This window comes from Somniosus microcephalus, chromosome 6 (assembly GCF_052327205.1).
Source record: "Somniosus microcephalus isolate GS21.2 chromosome 6, FLI_Smic_1.0, whole genome shotgun sequence".
Taxonomy (NCBI): Eukaryota; Metazoa; Chordata; class Chondrichthyes; order Squaliformes; family Somniosidae; genus Somniosus; species Somniosus microcephalus.
This window is the reverse complement of record NC_140992.1, coordinates 217,675,746-217,696,596: the sequence shown is the minus strand read 5'-3', so window position 1 is coordinate 217,696,596 and position 20,851 is coordinate 217,675,746.

The window sequence follows — 20,851 nt, the reverse complement described above, 5'->3', positions numbered from 1 at the left end:
GGCAACAGGGCACGGAGCAGGCGTTTCAGCATCCTAGACTGGTGAGCATCAATTTTCTGGCCCATTACAAGACAATCTAGATAGGTGCAAAGGGTGGGAGTTAAGGGGAATTGCTAAAGTGTCATTTTAGTCATTTTCCCTCGATGTTTGTTTCTCCTCCCCCGTTAAGTGTAATTGTGTTGCATCCATAGTGATTTTTCTCTGTATAGTAATTGTTTTCTGTATTTTCAATAAACATTGGTTTTCTTCGCACCAAACCACTGGTCTTGTTTGTCTATATCGCTACTTGTAAATAAGTCCGGTGGTCAGAACCAAAGGGGAAGCGATTCGAACCGCATGGGGCTGAAGCAGCTCAGACACGACTGACTGGCCAGACACAAACCCCAAACCAAAAAACCCCATCACACTCACTGTCTATGCTCCCAGATGAAAAGTGGCCAGCTGGGTGAGTTACTGGATAGCTACTGGTTCTGATGGAATCACCACCTGCAGGAGAGATGGAGAGGAAATAGGAGAGAAAAACGATTGCATTTGAAGAACCAGTTATTATCGACTCAGAAATTTGGGCACAAGACTGTTCCTGAACTTAACAAAATTGTTCAAAAGTTAATGATGGACCTCAGCCCACTTGTTTCAGGTAGGCTGTTCTTCATTGGAAATGTCTATTATATTCTATATATATTTGTAGTGGTTTTCTTTATAGATGGCAAATAATGTTTTCCTTAAGTTAATTTTGCTGGTAATGGGCACCTGTGCAGAAATCTATAACATATGTTGAAGCATTTTCATGCTTTCAAAAAAAACACAAAGTAAGTAAAAATCTAAAAATGTGATTAGTTGCAGTCTACATTAGGTTACATTGAGGCTATAAAACCTTAACTTCAGACTCTGTTGAAAGTGTTGGGAAATCGACATGAAATACATTACTGATATCACAGTGCACCCAAGCCATTCAGCCATGCTTGCCTCATGTATAATCCTGATCTAGTGTGGAGTGGCGGCTTGTGGCTGTAAAGTAAATCTTTCCATTCTTCTCATAAGTCACTCAGCAATGCACTGTTGTACTCCCATTTATACCCCAACCCGCATCATTCACCACTGACATAATGTGCATCATGAATGAATGCCACAGAATTGCCTTTGTTCCTTATATGGACATCCGTGACCTGTGAAAAACAGCCGGTTTACCATTGTACATAAAAATATACATTAAAAAAAAAAAATTCCTTCAGCAACTACACAGTGAATGCACTAAAGACAGGAAACCCAAAATAGCCCAATTAAAATGGTCACAATTGGAGTCATAAACATCAACTTTTTAATGTTTTTACTTTACTTTGTTTCAATGTGACAGATGTCAATGCTAAGGAAATAAACATCTTCCACTTCAGATACCCAGTGCCAGTGTCAAGTGCTGGTATAAAGCAGGCCAGGTAGAGCATGGGTTAGATGCAGAGTAAAGCTTCTTCAATGCTGCCCTTACAACATGCCTCAACTCCAAACTCAGATGAGCAACCTTACTGCACAATGTAAATTCAAAAGAAATCTCAAGTCCTCCCTGGACAAGATTTCCAATATGTGTTGAATTAAGAATAGTTAGGTGTTGTAGGCCCATGCTGACTAGGAACTGGATTGATGCTGCCCAGTTTCATTTCACTTGGGACCTTTATCAAAAGAAAGCTTACGATTACGGACCGGTCATAGGCGTATTTACTTTTCCCTCAGACAAAAATCGTGCCCACGGTATCCCAAAAACGTTCAAAATTCCGCTCATTAAATGGGAAAAGTTCCGCTCATTTGCTCATTAGCATTGAGTGATGTGAAGGTTGACCAATCGTGCGGTCAAGCGACCTGACAGTTGACCGACGGTTGACCAATCGCTGCGTCACGGGGGCGGGTTCATTGCGCGTGCGGGTGGGCCATCCTACAGTTGAGTGTTGAGTGACTTGACGATTGACCAATCCTACAGTTCAGTGACCTGACGGTCGACCAATCGGTGCGTGTGTGGGCGGGCCTTATCATTCTGAACCGAGGTGAGTGGCCGCCATCTTGATTCTTCATGATTTTTCCCCCACACTTTCTATGTGTTAGGGAACTAAGGAAAATAACAATTTATTTGAGTTTTAAATTGTATTTAGCAACAGTAGGAAATGAAGTGATCCCCTGCCCTTTGCCCGGAGGCTCGCCTACTTAGACGGCCATTTCGAGCGGCTGTGCTGGTGCCGGGCGCGGCCTAGCAGCCCGGGAAGCCTGGGCCTTGAGTTGCGGGCCGTGCCGGGAGCCGCCGCGCACAAAACTTCCCCGCGGCATCAACAGCCCCGCCCCAGAGCCCGACCCAAAGCCACCAGGTCACCGGCCTCCCTGGACAAGATTTCCAATATGTGTTGAATTAAGAATAGTTAGGTGTTGTAGGCCCATGCTGACTAGGAACTGGATTGATGCTGCCCAGTTTCATTTCACTTGGGACCTTTATATAATCATAATATAAGAGAGTAAAGACTTTCATTGCATTAGTGAAAGGACAGTGTGCTAACCCAATGTTCCTTCCACTCCCACAGCTCCACTGTTTGATGCTACTAAATGTCACATGATCAGTTTCCATGTTAAGCCTATTTTCAGTTTCATTCATATGTTTTCACTTTTTCTCAAAAACAAAATGAATCATTTCTGATTATTTCAATGTACTATTTTACAATTAGATTTTACAATACCAGCTACACTATTAGTCAAGAGGAAGAATCCAACATCATAATGTATTTGGGAGTCTATTGCTCTGTGATTTGGTCAGGTTTGCCAATGCACATGTTGTTCTCAGTACACATGCACTCATTAGTTCCCTAATATGTGGTAGCTATTTATTCTTCTGGAATGGTCATAAAAGCTCTGTTTCTTTCAAATCCATTAATCAGCACAAACAGAGCGATACTGGCTTCAGCCTGGACTAACAATGGGGGGAGTGTGGCGTACCGACACAATCCGCTTTTCGGTCCGTAGACTATAAATCAGGCGTCATGCCTTTAAGAAGGATCACACCTTTAAGAAACTCGATCTGCAACATAGTTAAGCCCAGAGCGGGGGAGGGGCAGGCGAAGCTGTGGACTGATGAAGGGCAGTTATGCTTGGTGTAGGCTCTGACGCCATTTTGTGTTCAACATGCAGTCTCAAGAATTAAACCTTTTCTGTTGAACCTCTCCGAGTTCAGTATTTTTTGCTAGGAGTACGTAGACTCCTACAGGAGAATACATGTGCTGACACCTCTTGCAATGGAAAGCAAAGCAGCTGTAAATAAGTATGTATGAAAAATCATAGCTTTGTCATATGTACTCTTTTTTTAATTAAAAGTGCTTGCTGTTTTAATGCACATTGATAAAAGTATTTAACAGCACATTATTAAGTGAATTGGTCCCTCACTCTGGATTCTGTTCTCTGACCCTGAATGTTTAGAGTTTGTGGTTTTAGTCAAATACCACATAGCCGAAGAATTCTTGTGAGACCATCAAGTTCATTGTAGATTCTGCAGGTGGTTTGCACCCCATTGATTGGCGAGTGGTTGATTTGAACATCAGGCTGGTGTTTCCAGCAGAATGGATTCATACTGTGGTATATGTTGTATTTTAAGTGTTAGAACTTCATGACACATTGGACAAGTGAAACTCTCTGACATTTAAATAAGCCTGATCAATAGATTTTCTTGCATTATTATTCTCTGTGGAAGAAAAATTAGTACACAAATTCCACAGATCTGCTGGCTAATGAAGTATTAGTATGTACCAGACAGGGATTGAAGATACCACCTTTGTTGCTGAGATGACAGAGCAGGAACAAGTAATGCAGAGATTCACAGTCTCCAGAAATCTATTAGCATGTGTTATGCATGCTAATCTATATGAAGTACAATGTTCACTGCTGTTAAAACAGGATTTTTTTTAGCAGCAACAATTAAAGAATTGTGTTGAAGAAAAAGCAAGAGCTAATCTCGTTTTTCCCCCCTTTGCTTTATTTTTAAAAGCATTTTTTTCCTCCATCCTTTCAGCCCACTAACTTCCTACACCGTTGCCAACTGAAAAAGCAGATGGGGATCTCTCCCAAGCCTTTGCGAATGTTGCTCCAGCTAGCTACTTGGGAATTATACTAGAATGGCCCAGGTTGCTGGTCCTCTCCCTCCTTGTGGGGAACCATTGACTTTTATTGATATCAGTTGGGTCATTGTGGCACCAGCTCCAAAAATGACCGATTCACTAAAGTCAGTGTACAGGAAGATCTCTCTGGACACTGGCCTCAATTAATCTTGCAGGTTTGGTAGAGGAGAGTGAGGCCCAGTAGATAGATGTGTTCCAGCCAGAGTGACCTAACATAACCAATACCACAACCTCCAGATTAAACACTACTTCCAGAACCCAGCAATACTTGAACAGATTCTAGTGTAGCCAAGCTTCCTGGAACTCTTCCTCCACTCCTCAACAGCTCCCTACAGACACAACTCTAACCTGGGCACTTTGTTTATTTCCATGTCAAAAGACAGTACAGAAATCTGAAAGGGGGCTGGAAATGAAACCTAGATCTTAAGTGAGCTGATGGGGGATGGTGAGAAGTATGAAGACAGATGTTCAACACTACAAAATGTGCAAAAGCCAACTCAAGATCATATACTGCACATACCACAATCAACACAGACTTTAGAAATTTCAGTCATACATACAAGAAGATTGCTGGGGTAACTAAAGGCATTAGGACATCTTCTTACATGTATTCTAGTCATGACTCCACATTTAGCTATTCTAGATAGCAGTCCAGGAGACGACAAGGACCTGAACAGGCTTGCAATTCCAGAGGACCCAACCCCACCTGTGAGACATATTGCAATCCAAAGGAGTGATGTTCAGCATCCACCTGTAACTAGAGAAATATCAAGCATCCAGAGCCCACTCCTAGTTACTCACTTTGATGCAACCCCATCCCCCAAATGCCAAATAACCTCCTAGGAGGTGGAAGCAGATTAACAACAGTGATGCACCCATATCCAGGCAAGGACAAAGGCCTCAACTAACAGGACCACTAATAAGCACGACTCCCCCCATCCATTCCCCAACCCAACTGAACCCCCAAGACGAAGAACAAAAAAATAGCTTCAACCCTTGAACCAACATTGCTCCAACCCTTGAACCAAAATTGCTCCAACCCTTGAACCAACATTGCTCCCAGCACAAGCACAATGAATTGTAATCTATCATCCAGCAATCACCGTGCAATGGGGGCAGATTTTGCTGATCTGCTGACTGTTCTAAGCATGCTGAAACATAGGATGGTAGGCAGACAAAGCTACCGCCCACTGGTTGTCAGAGGCCCTCCCACTCGATTTTTAAGCATGGCTTGAAACAGACGGGAGGCCTTATTAAAATATTTAAATCAGGCATCCTATGCCAATTGTAGGACCCCAATGCAATTTTCAGGTACCAATGAGCAGAGTGTGCGCTGCACATGTTCCCCCCAGTGGTACTGGATGTGGATGGCCTAACCAGTGGTCCTTAAAAGGAGTGCTAAAGGCTGCTTCCAAATGCCCAAAAACCTGTGGCACTGATTTTTGCAGGACCAGGAGGAGCATTCCTGGCCCCATATAGATGTTCCCAATTGCTTTCAGCTGCTCAGTGCAAACTGCCCCCCTCCCCCCACCTAAAATGGTTACCTCTAGCTCGGTTCTGCAGACGAGCTGCCGAATTTCCCGCCCCGATTGTCAAGCTGCTCCCTAACCCACTCAAACAAGGCCCACCTGTGAAAATGGTTCGAGCCTCTCGCTAGTGCCGTCGGGCGGACGATGCGATCGCTTTGCCCACTGCCCGCCCGATGTGTGATCTTTATGATAATCATCCCCGGGATGTCTGTGGATATGCACAGCTTTTTGGTGAGTCCAAAGGAAACCTTTGGTCTGCTATATGCATTCCTTTTTATGACATATGCTGGTGGTATTTCAACGAGATCCGAAGTAAACACTGTTTTCCTCTTAAAATACTGCAATCTGGTCCATTATATAGAATTCTTAAGTATTGAAAAACACCCTTCAGTGCAGTAAACCATGTGTAGGCATGTAAGAATCACAAATGAATATGTTATAAGAAAATACATGGACATTTACTATCAGAAAACCAAGTTTATTACTGTATATATCCATATTTTTAAATACGGTCATTCTATAGCAGCCTGTGATGTTTCCCAATAAATATGGATGTTGGCTCCTTTTTGTTGCTTTATTCTTCCATGGCGACACTGTGTCAGGGACCAAGCAATGTCTTTAAAAGAATATGTTGATGTGTTGCTATGACAGCTGAGCAAACCATTTTGTGAAAGTATAATCTTAATCTGCAGGCATCTTAAGAGTTATCCACTAGCTGTTAACAGCAAGTGCTTTTACCTACAAATCAAGCTGTTATTTATCAGGCAATACATAACCTTGTCTACACACAATTGCTGATGTGCGTTATCTCTGCTGTACTGTTGGATTGCTCATTTTTCATGTTAGTCATGAAAAATACTGCAAGCATTTACCAACGTTAATAGGCTGCTTTATAGTGTATTGTATGATAATAGTACTTCAAACACCCCATATCAAAGTGATTGTTTTGTGTTGCCTCTTGGAATACGTCGCCTTTAGAAAATCATTATCCTACAATGTTTAGGTTAAAAAAGGCACTTTAAGCTAGATATCTGTGGGTCATGTGGTGTCCTGGGCACATTGCGCCAGCACCATTCTCTTCCACTCCACCTTGTTTTTGGTTTGCTGTTGCACATTTTTCCAGGTGATGTCGGATTTTTTTAAATTCCTTCTCGTGATGTGGGCATTGCTGGCACTTATTGCCCATCCCTAGTTGCCCTTGAGAAGGTGGTGGTGAGCCTTCTTCTTGAACCGCTGCAGTCTGTGTGGTGAAGCTATTCCCACAGTGCTGTTAAGTAGGGACTTTCAGAATTTTGACCCAGCAACGATGAAGAAACAGCGATTAAGCATCTATGCCGAAGTCTGAATGGTGTGTGACTTGGAGGGGAACCTGGAGGTGGTGGTGTTCCCTTGCATCTGCTGCCCTTGTCTCCCTAGGTGGTGGATGTCGCGGGTTTGGGAGGGCTTCTCAGAGATCCTTCTCCATAGTGCTTTGCCAAGTTATTCTCTGCCTTCCGCTCTTCTCATTTTCATTTGACAGTCGTTTCAGTGCTTGGCACAGTTCTCTGGAGTCTTGCACTCTGCACACATGGCCCAACCAACTGAAGCATGCTGGCAGCTGCTTTGTTCTTTCTCTATCTCTGACTCCAAACTATTAAAACATCTGACAATTTCAACACTTTGCTAATGAGCAGACTTCTCTTCCAAGAGTTGTAAATCAGCTCGTAACATTGTACTTTTCACTTATTAGGATATACCAGTGTCATATGGTAAATATCTCCATAAATAAACCAGACTGGAAAACTCATGAGCTCCTTGCTAGTGGATACTAATCATATCACATGGCTAAGAATGCCATATATATACCATTTAAAGTTTCCCACTCAACTGGAGTAAAAAGAATGGTTTCTGTGATAGTTCAGTGAATAAATAAATGCTTCATGTCAGCCATGCACACCAGAAAGGATCCAGATTTGATCCATGTTCTCTCCAGGGCCGCAGTAAGTTGTCTTAGTTAAACTGGGATAGAGAAGGCTAAAATAAGCCAAGTAATATGCCCTGATGCTATCCACTGACCCTTACTGCAAATTGTGAGGGTACTTGTGCAAACAGGATGAGGCTTGTTTCTGTTGCCTCATACAGTTGAATAGTTTGCACGTGATGAACGCTCACTTTGATAAGGTAGCTGAGGGTTGTTGGCCCATGAGGCAGCATCTTCTGGAGCAAGTCAGGGGGAAAAATTAGACATTTTCCACCCAAAAAAAATGACTCTGTTATGATGTGATTTTTATTCCATTGGTAATTCCCCTCACCGGTGGTTAAATATTATTCCAATTTCTGGACAATGTAAATATATCCTTAGGGTTCTCTGCACACCTCTAATATAAATAACAAATAAATTCCCTAGTTATAAAAATCAAAGCATCTCTGTTTTGGCAAAAATGGAGTTTGCAGACAATACACTAAAACCGAAGAGCCGCAGTGTATATTAAATTACTACTTTTATTAAACATTTTATGACACCATTAATTTAAATCTTTAAAATATTAATTTACCCAGATTTATGATATTACTTTGAAATTGGTGAGCATTGAATGCAGCAAATTTTAACAACAGGGCTGTCAATTTTTAAAATTATAATAATCCCATCTCCATTAAATGGATATTTTATGTATCTCAAAGTGTATGCGATTATATTACCAAGAGAAATTATATTAAGCAACGTAAGTTTAATTTTTTTTCTGAAACAAAAATTCCATAGCTAATCTATGTTGTAGCAGATCACCTCCAGCCTATTTCGCACAGCATGAATGCATTATGAAAAATGATCTCTGTGGCATCATCTCTGCTTTACTAGAGCATAACAAAGCCGAGATACAATAAAGACTATCAGGTGTACTTTATTAGTATTCAAAATTCAGTTTATTAAACTTACCCCAAAAAGCCCAAGAGAAAACTGCTTATACATCCCATAACACCACCAACGTATTTATATTTGTTTATAATATAGATAAAAATATATTTTTAATTTAACCAATAAGTCTTTAGAATTTAGGGTAATAAAATATATATTTTTTTACATGGGGAGATTTAAAATTCATTGGACAGATGTGTTCATGGTTGTCAGAAATGTTCTCCTGTGGATTACACCATGACATAATCACTTTCATCAGTGTTTGAGAATGGCTGCCCAAGACACAGAATCTGTCTCAAATCTAAATATTTTTCAGGTCACTAAATTCGGTGTAATCTCTTTGGAAATGTTAGAATTCTAATGACACATTAAATAGTTTTGCACTGGTAATTAATTTTAATTTCATGAAAAAAATTCTTTATGTTTATGGACCTTTAGTATGTTATATGTATTATGACAATGAGGGGATTAAAGGAAGATTTCAATCTTTCTTATTTTTCTAGCCCATAGCAAAAGCTCGCAGATGTGCTGGATGCATGTCCCTGTCTGGCTCTTGCAGAGCTGGATTCTCCTGGCATGTTTCATCAATATAGAAATGGTAACTTTCAGAAGCACAATATGTTGCATAGACACTTCCGTTCATACTTGTTTACATGTAAAGAAGCTAAAAGATTTGTTTCACCAGAAAACCTCAGTATTTTAAAGTGTTCTTAATTTGCACAATTGATGAATGTGCCCATAAAACTTAATTCCTGAAGTCGCTCACAGGAATCAAGTTAATCCAGTTTTTTATTTTTGTGATAAATAAACAATTAAAGTCAACCTTTATTTTACATTGCAAGGTTTGATTGTCTAAGCCGTTTTTGGTGAACAGATGTGCCCATTAATTTTTTCCCCAACGATTACATTTTGTGGCTCTATGGGCACTGAAAATTCCTCCACTACCTCACCCTACTGACAAACTTTGTATAAGTGTCAACATTGAGTGTCAGCAGGCTATTCAGCTGTGAAGAGACATCACAGCCAAGGCTAATCCTCCTCTCACCTGCCATACACAAATGTGCACATTCCAGCAGGAATCAGTTGTTAGCAATCAGGAGTGGGATCTCTGCCTCAGAGACACACAAGAGGATACATGTAGTGCCCCATCAGCAAGCCGGCCGTGGTCAGGTAACTTAGGAAAAGCCAAGGATTTAACTTAGGAACTCCCTGCTTCATATGGCTTAGCCTCATGCCGTATGGTGCATTTACCAAAAAGCCATCACAGGAAACCCTTTGCATTTTTAAGCTCATTATCCCCACCACCCCTGATTGTTCCAATTACAGAAGTACAACATTAACTTTGGCTCAACTGTAATTCCCTGTGGCTCAGTGAGTTTATCCAGTGATTAGCTGAGCAGTACAGATAAGGAAAGTTCCCAGCTTCAATCCCCAGTCTGTGCTGATTTAGCAGTTTCAGCTGGGGTGGCTGTAGAGGCACCGTAAATGGCATCAGTGCCCTGTGTTAAAGAAGGGAAGACTGGCCATGGTTCTGATCTCTATCCATTGACCTTTCCTGGAAGTGCATGGGGGTAATTTTCACTTTGGGCACAAGCGGAAAACTGGCAGTTGGGGGGATCAGCCTCCCGTTATGCACCCCGCCCGATTTTCCTTTCCATTGAAGTCAATTAAGGGATTAATGGGCGGTCAATCGGCAATCACCAGTTTTACGCCCATGCCCACAGTGAAAATCGGCCCATTGGTGAGGATAAGTTCAAGCTCAACTGTGACGCCCACCATAGTCAAATATCCTCCTGACACTCACTGTCAGGGCTCAGAAACAAATAATGGCTACTTAAATGAGGTGGAACCATACCCCAGCAAGGAGTCAACACCTTCAGGGGAGAAAGGAAGGGGAGAACATTGCTAATAAAATAAAACAAATCTGTAATATACTCAAACATTGTTATTGTTTGATTTCAATAAATAGTCAAGTTTTGAATTTAAAAAAAATTCTTAATTTAAGATCAGTAAGATATTCCCGACCTATTCCTGTTATTCATGAACATGCAGAAAACAGTGAGTGCTATTCGCTCAGTTCAATAGGAAGGACATTACAGCATCCATTATAGAACATTCATTAGTGTAGAGATTCACATTGAATTCATAGACATAGAAACATAGAAACATAGAAGATAGGAGCAGGAGTAGGCCATTTGGCCCCTCGAGCCTGCTCCGCCATTCAATGCGATCATGGCTGATCATCCAAATTCATTCTTATTGATTGCGAACACTTCATATCAAATGGACATAGATTTGCTTTTAGAATTATTTTATGTTCCAGTATATATCTAAAAGTTTTAGCCCTGTAAATAGACATTTCAGTTATCCCTGGAGCTGTACAACACAGCTGCTCAGTTTCCTTAAGATATCAGTAATTACTGAAATTTCTAGGTGGGAATGGTTAAGGATGAGCAAAAAATTCAGGTTTGAATTTTCTGTTTAGGAACATGAGCCTCGAAATTGCTGTGAACAATATTATCTTAACAAGTTCATAGCAAATTCCTCTCCCGGTTATTCTACCAGAGGCTTAAACTCATTTATTTTAAACAGGTTAATGTCTCTGTAAAAAACTGAGAAAGGAATTTGATACAAATGTGTTAAGCGTTCCTACAATTAAATTGCTCACAGTAATTTCCAGGCTGACATCCTTTGATGTGCACTATTTACTTTTTTTACTCTTCGAGGAGAGCAATGAAAGTGGTGGAATGGAACGTTTTTCCTCTTCCTATGCAGCGTCACTATTACATACTCCTAGGTGTGGATTAGCAAAGGTCAGTTGCTTCCCCAACAATTGCAGACAATGTGCCTGAACACTTCAAAGGAGCAGCCCTTGTGTGTACTGTACTTTATCCTGTCAATGAGAATGCCAGATCATGGCCTTTTTTTTTGCTGTAGACTCGTGGCCACTAGCAACTGGGTAGATGCTGCCCAAACTCAGTTCACTTGAGACCCCTGATAGCGATATGAGAGAAAAGAAAGAAATAAAAAAAAACTCTCATTGAATCTATCTGGACTCGATTTGAACCCAATCCCAGAAGTGAACATGGGAGTTACTTTGAACTTTATTGCCGTTTTTGTTACACCAGGAGTTTTCTTTATAGGTCTATTGTTCTCTGGAATTTTGGCCTGCAAATGAAAAAGTTCCTGATGAGAGTACCCACTTAGAATTTGTTCAAATCTGTCAACATTTTTCCAGAGAGTACAAACAGTGCTCTTAAAAAGAACCCCTCTACCTCCTGTAAAAGAGTACAAGAAATAGTTGGCAACTTTGTGAATACCACACTGTGTGCTCAAATCTCACTCAAGATAATCTCCAACTGTTCTCTGAGCAACAATTATGCTTACAGCTAGTGGGAGAAGTCAAATGGGATGATGAGGATCTGGAACAAGAATGCCATACGGTTTTCAACACTTCTACCTTTTCATGTAGCTGTGCATCAGCTCAAACACCCTCCTCCCACATCATATTGTTTGTATTTGAAAAATATCGGCGATCTTCGATCAGTCCTTTAAATACTTTTACCTCTGTCATTCTTTCTTTCAATGCCGCCTTCACATTGTTTGGCTTTTCTTTACTGTTAAGATATTTAGGGGGCGATTTTCATTCAGAAGTCGGGAAGGTGGCAGGACTACAACTTTCGGGGTTGTAGTCCCGCCTCCATCGAGATGCGGCCAATCCACGCGATTTTAACTTGATTGACCTTGTTGCGCCCGCCCAGCATGCTCAGCAGGCCAATTAAGGGCCACCCGGCAACAGGTGACGTCACAGGCTGAAATTTCATCTGTCAAGACATTTTGACAGATGAAATATCAGTGTTTCACAGCTGTTTGAAGCTGTCAAACACTGACAGTCTTACTTCTAACATGAGTCCTTCTCCACAGACTCAGTTAGAAATCTCTCCTGCACAGAAAGCGGCAGGCTGTCACTTTTGACAGATCGCAGCCATTCTGCTTTCTGTGCTGGTGAGATGAGAGACTCCCCGAACCTAAAGGAAGGAAGGCTGTAAAGGTAAGAAAAGGTATGTAAAACTTCTTTAATCACTTTCGACACACCAAACACACTTACCTTTGCACTCATGCACACATCACTCACCTGAACACCGACATCTCGACCCCCTCCAACTCCTTCAACACGACGGCCCGACTCCTCTAACTTGGCGTGGTTTGCGGCCATCGGGAATCCCACACTTCAACATTAAAAATAGGGATTAGGCTAAAAACTGCCTGTTAACTACCTGTTAACGGGCAGTTAATTGGCACTAATCCCTTCCCGCCTCGGAGAGGCGGGTCCCAGTGCGGGACGGGTACCCGCCTCCTTTGAAACTGGCATGGAGGCGGGTTGGGTGCAGGGTGGGGTCGGGACCCCTGATTTGGGGATTGTACCCCACCCCACGCCTCCAATCCCGACTCCACGGCTCAATGAAAATCGAGGCCTTAGAATCTGAGGAAAGACACTCTCAGTAAGTGCAATGAATGGTATGACACAAAAAGGGTACAATCCTAAAGGGGGTGCATGAACAGTGAGACCTGGGGTTATGTGTGCTCAAATCGATGAAGATGGCAGGGCAGGTTGAGAAAGCAGTTAAAAAAGATATAGGCCTAGAAATTGAGTAGCCTTAGCGCCGCATTTGAGGCGCTAGAGGGCCTAGCGCCGGAGTTATGGCCAGTTGGGAAATTGAGTGGGGCCCTTCCGTCGGCGTTAAGCCGGTAGCGCTGCGCCGGCACCGATGACGTCATCGGTGTGCGCAGCGTCCCGGTTGCCATGCCGACGGGCCCCAGCGCCGAAATTCAGTTGCGGCCGCCTCGCCCGTGGCAGCCGCAACTAAGACTCTGGCAACCGAGTCTTCCCCGAGTTAGCGCCAGCGCATTAAGGTCGCGCGGCGGCCGGCCGCTTTCCCGTCGGCTGCCTGCCCGCACCTCCCTCCCCGGACTCCTCCACCCCCCCCCCCCCGCGGAACAGATGCGTCTGGCCTGCAAGCCCGGCACTTTTCCGAGGTGCCGGGCTCATTTTTTCAATATTTGAATGGACAGCGGGCGGGTGCAGGCAGCTCCTCCTTAACTGAAGGAGGAGGCCTGCACTTCCCCAGCCTGCCGCACTGCATCGGGTGCCGCAGCGCCGGATTAGCGCCGCAATTCGGCACTCAGCGCCCATTGGGAGGCGCTCACGCCCGCCAGTAGCGCCGGCAGCCGTCTGGGCGCGGCGCTACTGAATTTTTGGCGCGCGCAAGGGAATTAGCGCCGGCGCTAAATTTCCGGCGCTAAAGCCCTGGCGCGGCATCAACTCAATTTCTAGGCCATAGAGTACAAAAGTGTGGAAATTATGATGAACCTGTATAAAACACTGGTTCGGCCCCAACTGGAGTACTGTGTCCAATTCTGGGCACCGCACTTTAGGAAGAATGTGAAGGCCTTAGAGAGGGTGCAGAAAAGATTTATGAAAATGATTCCAGGAATGAGGGACTTGATAGACTGGAGAAGCTGGGGTTGTTCTCCTTGGAGCCGAGAAGATTGAGAGGAGATTTGATAGAGGTGTTCAAAATCATGAGGGAGCTGGACAGAGTAGATAGAGAGAAACTGTTCCCATTGGCAGAAGGGTTAAGAACCAGAGGACACAGATTTAAGGTGATTGACAAAAGGACCAAAGGCAATGTAAGAAAACACTTTTTTACACAGCGAGCGGTTAGGATCTGGAATGCGCTGCCTGAAAGGGTGGTGGAGGCAGACTCAATTTTATCTTTCAAAAGGGAGTTGGATAAGTATCTGAAGGAAAAAAATTGCAGGGCTATGGGGAAAGGGCAGGGGAGTGGGACTAGCTGAGAGTCGGCACGGGCTCGACGGGCCAAATGGCCTTCTTCCATGCTGTAACCATTCTATGATTCTATAAATTCTATGATTCGTTGGTTGACTATCACCGGAGCTCCTGTGACTGTCTTCCACACTTCTTTATTCATCATACATGCTGGTAATTCTTCTATCGGAATTTCTGTATCTTGTACAAGTTGAGTGTTGTGCTTAGTTCTAGGCAGACCTCTCTTTATGTTTCCATGTTTTGGTTCCCCGAATAATAGTTCTGAAACTGGTCCCTCATTTGGTCTGAAGTAATCGCCAGCAAGTTTCAGAAAGGTGTAATACTGAGCCACATGGACCAAGAAAGTCCTGGACTCAATTCCAAAGGTAGTTGGGAGAACTCCAATTGGCCACAGTATCCCTAGGGTAGAAATATTCTTGCCCTGATTATTCTCCAGTGGAAAGCACTTGTATGTAGACATTGTCCAGAACCAGGGGTCACAGTCTAAAGATAAGGGGTAAGCCATTTAGGACTGAGATGAGGAGGAATTTCTTCACCCAGAGAGTGGTGAACCTGTGGAATTCTCTACCACACAAGGCAGTTGAGGCCAATTCATTAAATATATTCAAGAAGGATTTAGATATATTTCTTAAGGCTAAAGGGATCAAGGGATATGAGGAGAAAGCAGGGACAGGGTACTGAATTTGGATGATCAGCCATGATCTCATTAAATGGCGGAGCAGGCTCGAGGGGCCGAATGGCCTACTCCTGCTCCTATCTTCTATGTTTCTATGTTTGGGTGAGGGTGGGATCTGGCTTGACTGCAATAGTGGTGAAGTGGTCGGTTTTCACTGGCCAGGAATTTCCTTGGAGCTGCTCCTGCTGTAACTTCGCTGGAAGTGCGACAGAATGTTTGTGAGTGTAAACGAGGTTATCCGTTGCACTCCCAGTGAAGTTACCACAGCAGAGCAGGAGTAGCTCCGAGGAAATTCCTGGCCACTATTTTTTTCAGGCTCACACATGATGATTTCAAGAAAGAAAAAAAAGAAAATTAGGAATAGAAAATTGGAAGTTAAATGTGACTCTAAATATTGTAACATAGAAATTATTTTAGCAAAGGAAAACCCTGCCTATGGTTTACAAACGTAAACCAAAATCAGACACTTAGCAAAGCAATTCTCCCTCAAAGAGGAAAGCTGAGTCTTAGCTATTCACTCTTCCTTAGCCTACACTACAAATGAGTTCTCCTTACTGTGCCAAAGTTTGTATGTACTGTGAAGAGTAATAGATTGGTCTTGGTTTGTTTACTAGTATACCTCGGGAGCCTACTGTCAACAAGGGCAGACGTCGACAACGAAGTCCAACACAGCCTTCAGTGTGCCAGTGCAGCCTTCGGTCGCCTGAGGAAGAGAGTGTTTGAAGACCAGGACCTCAAACCCGGCACTAAGCTCATGGTCTACAGAGCAGCAGTTGATACCCACTCTGCTGTATTCCTCAGAGACATGGACCATGTACAGCAGGCACCTCAAAGCACTGGAGAGGTACCACCAACGCAGCCTCTGCAAGATCTTGCAAATCCATTGGCAGGATAGGCGCACCAACATCAGTGTTCTTGCTCAGGCCAACATCCCCAGCATTGAAGCTTTGACCGCGCTCGATCAGCTCCGATGGACGGGTCACATTGTCCGCATGCCCAATACGAGACCCCCAAAACAAGCGCTTTACTCGGAGCTCCGGCACGGCAAGAGAGCCCCAGGTGGGCAGAGGAAACACTTCAAGGACACCCTCAAAGCCTCCTTGAAAAAGTGCAACATCCCCACCGACACCTGGGAATCCCTGGCCCAAGACCACACAAAGTGGAGGAGAAGTATCCAGGAAGGCGCCGAACACCTCGAGTCTCTTCGCTGGGAGCAAGCGGAAGCCAAGCGCAGGCAGCACAAGGAGCACACATCAACCCAAGCACCCCACCCACCCGCCCCTTCAACCACCATCTGCCCCACCTGTGACAGAGACTGTAGGTCCCGCATTGGACTCATCAGTCACCTGCAAACTCATTTTTAATGTGGAAGCAAGTCATCCTCAGTTCCGAGGGACTGCCTAAGAAGAGAAGAAGAGTAGACCACTACATTTTGGACTGCGGCAGGTATCCCTATTCCTAGTTACAATCAAGTAGAGAGCATTACAGAAATCATTCACTAAAACAAAGTATGAAGAAACTCATACACTTCCCTTGGGCTAATAAAAAACCAGAAGCTCCTTATGTCCCAAAGCATTTTGGTGCTTCACTTCTGCTTAATCTCTACTTTCTATCAGTTTCAACAACCCCTTGTGTTGTTGTAACCTCTCGCCAACCCTAATTTCAAACTACATTTACATTGGATTAGTGATTTCTACAGGTTGTCTGCATAGAATATCTTATTGAGCAGCCCCTGACTGTAGCATTAAAAGAGACAGATGATTCGAAAACCAGCCCGTCGAAAAGGATTTGGCCTAATTTAGCCTTCTGTTGCTCTTAGTTGATTAGAAGAAGAAGATGGTGTGATCAGCATTGTTGAAATTCAGCATCTTTCCCCTGTATGTCATTTAATTAGGAAGTGCTTGTCACTGCTCTGGCTGTAAGCTGCAAATACTCCCGTGCCTGTTTGCATGCTTGCTTTTGTTAAGCACCTGAGACGCCAGAAAATATTCCCAAAAAAAGAAGCGGACATTTTTGCTATTTTATGGGTGCATGTGAAGAGTGTAATACAAGGCAAATAGCAGCAGATACATATGTTATGAGCTCTTTGGCGTTGGCTGCACGTCACTCAGCTCCTGTGACCTAATCTTCCTGTGATGATGAAGCGTGACTGAGCTTGGGGTATGGGAGGGTGGGAGGCACCTCCTAGTTAGCATGAAAGTACTGCGGAGGCTCCAAAGCCCCAGCCAGTGTCACACACCACCATAATCTGTTTCACATCTGCGTCTAGCTGCAGAAAGGGAGAGAGGTGAAGTGGATCAAACTGCAGGAGGGGCAGCGGTAAGGGAGCTGAAGAGATTTTCTCCACTCTGCATAAGACCACCTGTCCAACCTTGACAGATTGCTACATGGGGAGCCACACTAGATTAAATCAAATGCATGGGATATTCTTTGTCAAAATACAGTGCATTCCTATTAAGTCTGTAACTGATTTTCCGCAATGTTTTTACAGTTAGCAGCATGCTCTTAAAAAGAGTCCATAAAAACGATGTTGTAGCATAATGCAAATGTATATGTGGAAAATGCACGTACAACTGACTTTATTTTCCCAGTGAAGGACCATTGTTTGATATTTACACTAGCTAGACGGTAGCAGACAGATAAAGGGATATGGAATGTAAGGTAACGCACTTAAAAATAAAAAACTGAAAATGCTGGAAATACACAGCAGGTCAGTCAGCATCTATAAAGAGAAAAGACACAGTTACGGCATTTTGGACGCATACCCTTCATCAGACTGAAGGCTGACGAAGGGTACAGTGTTGAAGTCTCATAACCTGCCTTATCGATTTTCAGTCACTGACTGATCTGCTCTGTATTTCCAGCATTTTCTCCTTTAATTTCAGATTTTCAGAATTTGGATTTTTCCTTCTTATATTACCCTTATTATTAACAGTTAACAGTTAATAGTTAACAAAGCAAGCTAATAATGATGTTAATAGAGAAACAGCATTGGTCTTGTTAAGTCTGCGTGTTCCAGTTGTATTAAGATTAATTACTGACACAGACTACAAGAATAAAGTTTCAACAGGTCTTTACTAGTTGGATGTCAGGACTATACTAAATACAATATCACTACACAGTACTTATATACCGGTGGTCACCACCGGTATTACGTATACAGCAGCCAGAGAAAGTAGTACATCTCTTAAGGTGGAACAGGCTTAAGTTCTCTTAAGGTGGAACAGGTTACATACACCACAATCCTCCCTTTTTAGCTTAACAGTCATATCCCCATTTAACATAACATAATAATATATATACATATATAACTTCAGGTATAAACAGTTCAAAGGTTCAGTCTCTCAGGAGGCCTTCTGATTCAGTTTGGATAACGCCTTTCAGTGGTCTCTGATTCTTGTTGCTGAGGTGACTCTTCTTGTTGGTTTCCTATGTATTGGACGTCATCATCAGGTACAGTCCCTGCCGAGGTAGATGCTTCAGGTTCATTAACATCTTCCACAGTTGTCTCTGTCGCAACCATGGGTTCGACCCTTGCTCTTGATTCTACCAGTTGATCCGCATGACGCCTTATCATATTGTTACCAATATCTACTGTGTACATCAGAGGTCCTTGTCTGGCCCGAATTGTCTGCCATTTTTCGTTTCCATAGCCCCTTGCCAACACTGGTTGTCCTACGTCAAAACTTCGAGTGGACTTGTTATTAATATGCCGGAACTGTTTGTTTTCCACTTCCCTCCGCACATTTGGTTTTAACAAGTCCAACCTGGACCGCAACCTCCTGTTATAAAACATCATGGCAGGACTTTGGTTAGTCACTGCATGAGCGGCGTTTCGATATGCCATTAGGAAATTGTCCACCTTGTGTTGTAACGGAATCTGATCATCGTTCATGGCCTTTATTGCCTTTTTGAATGTTTGGACAAATCTCTCGGCCAACCCGTTTGTTGCCGGATGATATGGGGCAGAGGTATAATGTTTCACCCCATTCTTCTTTAAGAATTTTTGGAATTCTTCCGACACGAACTGTGGTCCGTTGTCCGAACATATCTGTTCTGGCAATCCGTTCCTTGCGAATATTGTTCTTAACACCGCAATTGTCTTTTCTGAAGTAGTGGTATTCATCTTGATCACTTCTGGCCATTTGGAATGTGCGTCCACCGCAATTAGGAACATGGAGTCCATGAATGGACCAGCAAAGTCAATATGTACGCGTTGCCATGGGGCTGAAGGCCATTCCCATGGGTGTAGTGGTGCGATCGGAGGTGCATTTTGCACTTTTTGGCACCCAACGCAGCTTTTTGTCAACTCCTCTATCTGTTGGTCAATGCCCGGCCACCATACATAAGCCCTAGCAAGACTTTTCATCTTAACTCCCCCCAGATGACCTTCATGCAGTTCCTTTAGAACTCTTTCCCGTAACTTGGGAGGAATAATCACTCTTGTCCCGTACATCAAAGTACCATGGCAGACGGACAGCTGCTCTCGCCTTGCCGAGAATGCCGGTAACAGAGGATCACCATGTGTTGGCCATCCCTTCACTGTCACCTCGTAAACTCGGGACAGTGTCGGGTCGTTCCTGGTTTCTCTTTCAATACTTGCATTGGTGACTGGCAAACACTCGATGATGGTCGAATGAAATAACTCAACAGGGTCAACTTTCGTCGTCTCTTCCGCTTCAGGTAGTGGCAGGCGCGACAGCCCATCAGCATTGCCATGCTGCTTTGTACCTTTGAATTCTATTTGATATTGATGTGCCCCTAGGAAAAGGGACCATCTCTGGAGTCGCTGTGCTGTCATCACCGAAACACCCTTCTTAGGGTTAAAAATGGATACCAACGGCTGATGGTCTGTCAGAAGTGTGAATTTTTGGCCCTGCAGGTAATGATTAAACTTCTTCACTCCCCATACAAGGCTGAGAGCCTCCCTATCGATCTGCGCATAGTTGCGCTCAGCGGAGGTCAATGATCTGGATGCAAACGCGACTGGCCTTTCCGTGCCATTTGGCAACTTGTGTGAGAGTACTGCCCCAATACCATATGGAGAAGCATCGCAAGCCAACCGAATAGGCAGTGTCGGGTTGAAGTGAGCCAACACTTCCTCTGAGGTGATCAATTCTTTGCTTTTGCGAAATGCCTTCTTACAGTTTTCGCTCCATTCCCATGGTACCCCCTTCTGTAAAAGAGCGTTCAGCGGGTGCAGTACCGTGGATAGATTCGGTAGAAACTTATGGTAATAGTTAATCAATCCCAGAAACGACCTCAACTGAGAGACATTATCCGGAGCGGGAGCCTTTACAACTGCCTCTATCTTGTCAGGAGACTTATGAAGCCCCTCCCGGTCAATGACATGACCACAGTACGAGATCCGCTTCTGAAAGAACTCACATTTCTGCCGATTAACTCTAAGTCCATACTCTTTCAGTCTGTTGAGCACCAGTTCCAAGTTTGCGAGGTGTTCTTCATCACCATCACCTGTAATCAGAATATCGTCCAGGTAACATTGTGTGCCTGGAATTCCCTGTAATACCTGCTCCATGGCCCTCTGCCAAATTGCCGGAGCCGATGCCACTCCAAAAACCAGCCTATTATACCGGTACAAACCTCTATGCGTGTTGATCGTGAGGTACTGGCGTGACTCTTCTTCAACCTCCATCTGCAAGTACGCCTGCACCAGGTTTATCTTGGTGAAGTGTTTCCCGCCAGACAACGAAGCAAAAATATCCTCAATCCGCGGAAGCGGATACTGCACCGTGTGAAGCA